Source organism: Orbicella franksi, chromosome 4 (assembly GCF_964199315.1).
Source record: "Orbicella franksi chromosome 4, jaOrbFran1.1, whole genome shotgun sequence".
NCBI classification, from domain to species: domain Eukaryota; kingdom Metazoa; phylum Cnidaria; class Anthozoa; order Scleractinia; family Merulinidae; genus Orbicella; species Orbicella franksi.
Window position 1 is genome coordinate 15,503,359 of NC_138148.1, and position 8,916 is coordinate 15,512,274.

The following is an 8,916-nucleotide window of genomic DNA, read 5'->3' on the forward strand; positions in this document are numbered from 1 at the left end:
AGACCCCTGGAGAAGGGGACTGGACTATGACTCGGATTAAGAAGAGGAAAAAGGCACCTCCACCCCCGAGGAGAAGTACCCGACGTCGCCGTCGCCAACGAGGGTATGGGATCGACATCCAAAAATGGTTGGCCAAGACTGGGATCGAGTTTCATTGGCCCGGTTATCAGTACATGGGACCTGGTACCAAACTGAAGAAACGTCTGGCGCGTGGAGACCCCGGGATCAACCGTCTGGACCGACTGGCCAAACAACACGACATTGACTATTCCAGGGCCAAGAACTTACAGGACAAATGGGATGCCGACACTAAGATGATCCAGGCCATCGACAAATTACCCGGACGTAAAACCATGACAGAACGCATTGTTAAGAAAATCATGCAAACCAAGAAACGTTGGAAATTGTAAAACCTTTTATTGTTGTTGTAATTAAAAGTTACACACGCTTTGTTGTTTTTCAAAAAAGAGTCTCTTTTTTTTCTTTAAGACGAAAATAAATAACGTTCCAATTGATCCATAAAGTCGTTGGAGACTGGGAGATGACACAAGTTCTGCTCTACTGTGTCTTCGCGCTCGAACTGCGCGAACCATCTACCCATGTCGTGAAGCATGGATGTCATCTGATCCAGCTCCCTAGCCACTTCTACGATCCTCTCTTCCATTTCCTGTTCTTTTCGTATTCGTTTCCGTCTTTCCTGCATTTGAGTCACTCTATTTTCTTCTGCCTTTTTTCTATTTTTTCTGATTTCGGAAAGTCTCCGTTTTACAGGGTCTTCTGACTCTGACTCTGACTCTGAGCCTGATGAAGGGTTGGAGGCAGAGGAGGAGGAGGAGGAATAAGACAATCGTCTCCCACGACGTTTCGGTGGAGGGTCTTCTGGTTCCGCTAACGCGCGTTCCAACTCTGCCACCAACCCTTCATCAGGCTCAGAGTCAGAGTCAGAGGAGGAGGAGGAATAAGACAATCGTCTCCCACGGCGTTGCGGTGGGGGTGATGCTGGTAGTGTTGCAGTAGTGGTGTTTGTGCTCTTATAGGCGGCGGTTGTGGTGTTGGTGGATGACGGTAGTGCTCTTTGTGGTGGTGGTGATCTTAGTGTTACTGCTCTTAGTGGAAATGGTGGTGGTAGTGATGCAGTAGTGGTGCTTGTGCTCTTATCGGCGGCGGTCGTGGTGGAGGCGTAGGTGATGGCGCTTTCATTAGAAGTGGCCGTGGTGATGGATGATGATGATGATGATGATGTTATCGAGCAACCCGGAAACAAACCTCTAAGAATTTCATCCGGATCATACATATCCTCATTCCTCACCTCACGCCTCTTGTCCTTGCGTCGGTCCCAACGTCTTCTTTCTTGTTCTCGAGCTTTTTCTGGGTTTTTCCTCCTCCACTCTCGTTTGTACTCTCGAACTTTGTCGGGGTTTTTCCTCCTCCACTCTCTTTTGTACTCTCTAGCTCTTTCTGGGTTCCTCTTACTCCGCCCTGGGGTTTTTGCGGTGGGCCTGAAATCGATCAACACAATACGGGCTCTAAACAGACTCTGAAGAATCTCATTCCGATCGTGCGTGTTGCCCTTCCCTTCCCAACGATTTAGTGCATCGCGCGCCATGTCGTACATACTTGTCTTGTCCTTGCGTCGAGCACGATATCGTCTCTTCTGTTCTCGAACTTTCTCAGGATTCTTCTTTTTCCACTCTCTTACAATCTCTCTTGTTTTCACTCTCTTTCGTTTTAACGCTTCGGTGGAGCTGGCAGGCATGGTCTTTCGTAATGGACGGTCAATACAAGTTCTAAAATGGGTGTGGAAAAGGTCATAAGATTATTCATTAATATCTCAGCAAATATTTACAGGAGAATAATCTACTATATCTCATTTAAAAGAGCATAAAAAATACTCTCTAGAAAAAAAGTTTTCCTTCATGGAAGCTAGTAGTAATTTTTAAACAATTTAAATAAATTAAACTTCACAAAAAAAAAAAAAAAAAAAAAAAAAACACACTCCGATTTTTTTATTTCTAATAAAGGCAGGGTGGCGCAGTGGAAGCGCGTTGGGCTCATAACCCAGAGGTCCGAGGATCGAAACCTCGCCCCGCCCATTTTTAATTCACATTTCTTTTTACACGTTTGGTAATCTAAAAAAAAAAAAAAAATCACAAAAAAAAAATCACAAAAAAAAATCACAAAAAAAAAAAAAAAAAAATCTCGCATTTCCGTCACCATGGCAACAGCCAGTTGAATATTAACTCGAATCGAGTTACGCGTCTTTTCGAAAAGTGTGTTTACTCAACAAAACGAAGCTTTTTTCCAAAGTTCCTGAGCTCTACGATCCCAAAAACGATTCAGGACACATAATTCAAGAATTATTTGAGATTGCAAACGGAAAAACGGCGGTCCGAAGGGAATTTGAATTTGAATTTGAATTTGAGTAGCACATGGCGAAGGTCATGCAAGCTCACTTACCTAAAATTTTCGCTTCTAATTTCTTGCTAACCGTAAAATTACATTCGTATTTACTTCAAATTTCTTGCTAACCGTAAAATTACATTCGTATTTACTTCAAATACCTTTAGGACGTTGAAATGATGCACTTGACTTGACTTGACTTGACTTGACTTGACTTGACTTGAGTGATTTCGCAATGTCGTCGTCATGTAAGCCACATTGAAGCATTCCACGTGAAACTAGTCATGTGAAGATCGGGGACGGCGCGGATTCGCCTTATAAAGATCTGCCCAACCAAGTCACGTGTTAACCAGACCCAGGGGATAGGGGGGTATACCCCCCCCACTCGGTCGGAGACTGGGGGCGGGTTGAGTGGGGATTACCCCCTATACCTTTCTCAGTCGGAGACTGGGGGCGGGTTGAGTGGGGATTACCCCCTATACCTCTCTCGGTCGGAGACTGGGGGCGGGTTGAGTGGGGATTACCCCCTATACCTTTCTCAGTCGGAGACTGGGGGCGGGTTGAGTGGGGATTACCCCCTATACCTCTCTCGGTCGGAGACTGGGGGCGGGTTGAGTGGGGATTACCCCCTATACCTTTCTCAGTCGGAGACTGGGGGCGGGTTGAGTGGGGATTACCCCCTATACCTCTCTCGGTCGGAGACTGGGGGCGGGTTGAGTGGGGATTACCCCCTATACCTTTCTCAGTCGGAGACTGGGGGCGGGTTGAGTGGGGATTACCCCCTATACCTCTCTCAGTCGGAGACTGGGGGCGGGTCGAGTGGGGGTTACCCCTATACCTCTCTCAGTCGGAGATTGGGGGCGGGTCGAGTGAGGGTTACCCCCTATACCTCTCTCAGTCGGAGACTGGGGCGGGTCGAGTGGGAGTTACCCCTATACCTCTCTCAGTCGGAGACTGGGGCGGGTCGAGTGAGGGTTACCCCCTATACCTCTCTCAGTCGGAGACTGGGGCGGGTCGAGTGGGGGTTACCCCCCTATACCCCCTATACCCCCACTCGGTCGGAGACTGGACCCCGTTTCACCGTAGGTATAAAAAAGATCGGTTCGAACCGTTCAAGTCACTCTGAGTTTTTGACTTGTATCGAGCGCTGGAAAAAAATCATGGCACAAGAGCTGACCGACGAGGAGATGAACCAACAGATGGATCAATATGAATCAGTGACCGATGAAGAGATGAACCAACTTATGGATCAATATGAAGCAGTGAGTATGACGTGTACCCCATGTAAGAAAGTCATCTTTAGAACTCTAACCCTAATCTTTTTCATAGAATTACTGGGATTGGTTACCTCCCGAGGTGCAGACTTACATTCTCCATTTACGAGAGGCCCAGGCTCTCGTCGAGGCGCGCGAACGTCAAATCAGGCGAGAGCTTTGTAAAGAGATACGCACCTTCGCCAAGGTCAAAGCAGCATGGGACCTAGGCCCAATCAAAGTGGTTGAACGGATATGCCCACGAAATGGAAATAGGAAAATGCGCGTGTACGGAACCTACGTAGACCAATACAGCAGTATAAGAACCGTATTGTTAGGGTTAGGGTTAGATCGAGCCTATTACCGTGTATGGGGTGTTAAGTATACGTTATTCACCTTACCCCATAGAATGTTACTAGACTACATTTATTAAAAGCAATGTTCGAAACATTTTGTCTCGTTCATGTCCTTTTTACAGAACAGACGGACCTACGACGAAGCCTTCCCCTTCGACGACCGAGTGATGATCCAAACCGGAGGTGGTGGTAACAATACAAGACCCCTCCTAGACTTCGACTTAAGACCCGTAGGCGCTCGACGTCACTGGAGAAACGTCCTCCACAAACAACGATTCGAAGCCACGTTCAGACAACACAGAGACGCGACTCGCGAGGACAATCTAGGCCAAGAATTGACTCGGGCCCTTCAACGATCCATCGAGCAACAAATCGCTCAGGATCCTACCCTGACACCCAACTCCACGGTCCATTTCACCATGCAGTCCCGTGCCTTCACGCACGCCTTTCAGTCCACCACCTTCACAGTGCGAGAATTCGAAGATGGGGGTGAAAGACTAACCGTTTATCTCCAGTCTCTCGCGTCCAAACTCAACTCCAACGAAGAATTCACCCCCGACGACACGTTTACCATGGAAACCACTTTCATACGTACCCCAGGTCCAGGCAGTGGAAAAAAACGATACAGGCCGAGTTGCGCCGCCGTGCGGGGAATCGTCAAACGGTCGATCGTGACGGTCAAAAACAAAGACACCCTCTGCTGCGCACGAGCCATCGTCACCATGAAAGCCCGAGTAGACGCGAACGGAAATACGCGTGACCGTGATTACCGCAATCTCCTACAGGGTCGTCCCGTCCAAGAGCGATTGGCCAAAGACCTCCACCGTCGAGCCGACGTTCCCGAAGGACCCTGTGGTATTCCCGAGCTGCAAAAGTTTCAGGCCGCCTTACCCGGTTACCAGCTCAAAGTCATATCCATCGATCCACCCCACATGCTCATCTACGCAGGACCCGTACCCTCGACCAAGATCATACGTCTCATCAAAGAAGACGATCACTACCACGGATGCAGTTCGTTCCACGGATTCCTCAGTCGATCCTACTTCTGCGACGAATGCAATCGAGGCTACGATCACAACGACTTTCACAACCATCCCTGCCTCGGTAAATGGTGCACCGCCTGCAAACGAAGAGACTGCGCCGATTTCCTCGAGAAAAAACGACCCCTAGCGCCAGGCAAGTTTCCCGAACCCACCATGATCTGTTCACGGTGTAACAGAAAATTCTTCGGTGACCGATGCCACGAGGCTCACCGACAAGTCCCGAGGGGCGACGAATACTCCACCTGCGACACTCACAAAAAGTGCGAGAAGTGTTGCCAAGTCTACGACGCTAAACGCAAGGACAAGCGAGGAATATGTCATCGTCACAAGTGCGAATGGGGTGAATGTAGCATCTGCGAAAAACGAGTCCATCTGCCTACACACCGATGTTACATCCAACGCATCCCCGCACGCGAAGACGAGCCCAAAAGGATACGCGTTCCCCGCAATCAAGTCGAAGGGCGACCCTTCGATGAACCCAGACCCGACGATCCAGACCAGACGACCGTCTGGGTAGACAAAGACCCACCCCTTCAGGTGTACTGCGACTACGAAGCCATCACCGACGAGAACGGGAATCAGACACCCATTCTACTCTGCCTGGAAAGCGACGATGACGATATATTTCACTCCTTCTACGGCGACGATTGCACCTACGAGTTGTTCAATCACCTCGAAGGTCTCGCCGTCGACCGGGACGGTAAGGATCGTGAAGTCATCGCCATCTTTCACAATCTCAAAGGCTACGACGGGATGTTCATCCTGCAACACTGTTACGCCAACCATCGAGAAGTCACCGACCAAATCACCGTCGGCACCAAGATACTGTCGCTGAAATCCGACAGACTGACTTTCAAAGATTCCCTCTGTTTTCTCCCGTTCCCTCTGGCCAACTTTCCTGCCACCTTCGGAATCACCGAACTACACAAGGGATTCTTCCCACACAAATTCAACACCCGAGAAAACCAATCGTACGAAGGTCGCATGCCACCGAGAGACATGTACGATCCCGACGGCATGTCCGCCAAAAAGAAAGAAGAGTTCGAACAGTGGTACCAAGAGAAAGTCGACAACAACTACCATTTCGTACTAAAGGAAGAAATGGAAGCCTACTGCGAGTCGGACGTTAAACTCCTCAAAGCGGGCTGTCGAAAGTTCCGGCAAGAATTCCAACAAAAAGCCGACTTCGACCCCATGGAGAAATGCCTCACCATCGCCTCCGCCTGCCATCGATTCTGGCGCAAGAAACAAGTCCCGTTCGACACCATCGCCTCCAGACCCCCGCGAGGATGGCACGGCGCTCGATCCAATCAGTCCATCGAAGCCCTGAAATGGCTAGCCTGGCAAGAACACTCGTTACCACGCACGGGTCAAGGCGATCGTATCCTCACGGTACGAAACGGCGGCGAAGTCCGACTAGACAATCATCTCGTGGACGGATACGATCCGATCACTCGGACCGTCTACGAATTCCACGGATGTCTATGGCACGGATGTCCTAACTGTTTCCCGCGACAACGCAACCGATATCCCATCCATCACGCCGATCGCACCATGCAGGAAGTCCACGAGGCCACACTCCGCAAACACGACCTTCTCCGTCGTCAAGGTTACCAGCTCAGCGTCAAGTGGGAATGCGAGTGGAACCAAGAAGTCAAAACCAACCCTGCTCTCAGACAGTTTCTATCCACATTCGAAATCGTCCAACCGCTCGAACCCCGAGACGCTTTCTTCGGGGGACGCACGAACGCTGTCAAACTGCATCACGAGGCCGTCGTGGCTCAAGGAGAGCAAATCAAGTACATCGACGTGACGTCACTCTACCCGTGGGTCAACAAGGGAAGTAAATACCCCATAGGACATCCACAAATCATCGTCAATCCCGACGACCAAGACATCCGTCACTACTTCGGTAAGGCCAAAGTGGACATTCTACCACCTCGCGGACTTTACCATCCCGTTCTACCTTTTCGGCACGAGAAAAAACTCATCTTCCCACTCTGCCGATCGTGCGTGGAAGACGAAATGAAAAAACCACTCCACGAGAAATCACAACAATGCTCTCACACGGCCGAGCAACGCACGCTACGAGGGACCTGGTGCACCCCCGAAATCGAGAAAGCCGTTGCCATGGGATACACGATCATCAAGATCCACGAAGTCTACCACTTCCCTGAAAGACAACGCCGTACGGGACTCTTTGCCGATTACGTGAACACCTGGCTAAAAATCAAGCAGGAATCCGCCGGCTACCCGAACTGGTGCCACACCCCCCTAGACAAGAGACGGTACGTGCACCAATACCGACAGAAAGAAGGCATCGCCCTCGATCCGGACATGATCCAGAAAAATCCCGGACGCAAAGCCACTGCCAAACTCATGCTCAACTCCTTCTGGGGCAAGTTCGGTGAAAACCTACACAAACCCACCACAGAAGTCGTCTACACCGCACACCACCTCTTCGAACTCGTCTCCACTCACTTTCACAACGTAAATCAAGTCAGAATCGCCAACGACGAAGCCCTAGAAGTCGTCTACTCCGAGCTCAAAGAGAATACACCCGACAACGGAAAAGTCAACATCTTCATCGCCGCTTTCACCACCTGTTGGGCTCGACTCAAATTATACAGTTACCTGGAACTGTTAAAACAACAAGTCCTCTACTTTGACACCGATTCCGTCATCTACTCACACAAACCGGGTCAAGCCGATGTCCCGCTAGGCGATTACCTCGGAGAGATGACCAACGAGCTCGACGACGGTGATTACATCATCGATTTCACCTCCGCCGGACCCAAGAATTACGGGTACAAAACTCACCAAGGCAAAGTCTGCTGTAAGGTGCGTGGCTTCTCCCTCAATGTACGAGGATCACGTCAACTCAACTATGACGTCATGAAACAAAATCTACTCGACGAACTCGAACAACCTCTTGAGAACGGTGAACGACGCAACATCCCCGTCGACAACCCAAACTTCTTCTACAGAAACCCAGCCACCAAACATATCAAAGTCATCACACACACCAAACGCTACGGACTCGTCTTCGACAAACGCGTCGTAGACAAAGACACCTACAAGTCGTATCCATACGGATACTAACCAGTGTAAATTTTTTCACTTCCTGTAAAAAATCAATAAAAAATCAATTGTTAAAAAAACTCATTTCCTGTCTATCGCCTTATTTGAACACGTGCGTCACAACCTCGATTTCAGGCATTGGTCGACGCCTTATTTGGACATGCGCATGACATAGTGCAAAAGACTGCTGGACACACCGAAGTGTTCAGAAAATAACGGTATTTCGCGCCTTTTATGCTAATGAGCAAAATGCTGCAATCTGATTGGTCGAGAGCCCTTTTTCGCCATTTTTAATGATATGTACGGCCTCCTGATTGGTTACGGTACATATTAACGTGCTTAACTACTGATGTGGATTTAGCGAAGTGTCATGATAGTGACCTTGATTAGAATTTACAGCCAGGGAAATTCCATGAGGTAAGTTTTGAAATTTTTTTTTTTGTGAATTATCCAAGTTGCCTTTTTCAAACTTTCCGACATCGGGCATGGAACCTCGATCTTTTTCAGAATGCCTACCAACAGGGACTCGTTTTTCTTCACATTAAACAGTGCAATTACAATTTTGAAATGGTAAAGGATTGGTTTCCGCATGAAATGACTAATGCATTCTCGTGTATACTTGTCATTGCTTTATATTAATTCATCGTTGAAATAACTACATAGCAACTTCTGAGAATGGATTTCCTAACTGTCAGGCATGTTTTACAGTTGCTGATGCGATGTGGTAATATTGTTTTGAATGTAATTGCTTAATAGTTTTCTGGAATTAGTGGGTTTAACGTG

The 8,916-nt window shown here is 48.7% G+C and overlaps 1 non-coding gene across 1 annotated transcript; it reads left to right on the plus strand.

Annotated features, from left to right (window-relative positions):
* The first annotated feature begins 2,020 nt into the window (after positions 1–2,020).
* On the plus strand, positions 2,021–2,092 carry Trnam-cau (transfer RNA methionine (anticodon CAU)). Its single transcript has one exon. It is a non-coding gene; the product is annotated as a tRNA-Met (tRNA).
* The last annotated feature ends 6,824 nt before the right edge of the window (positions 2,093–8,916 follow it).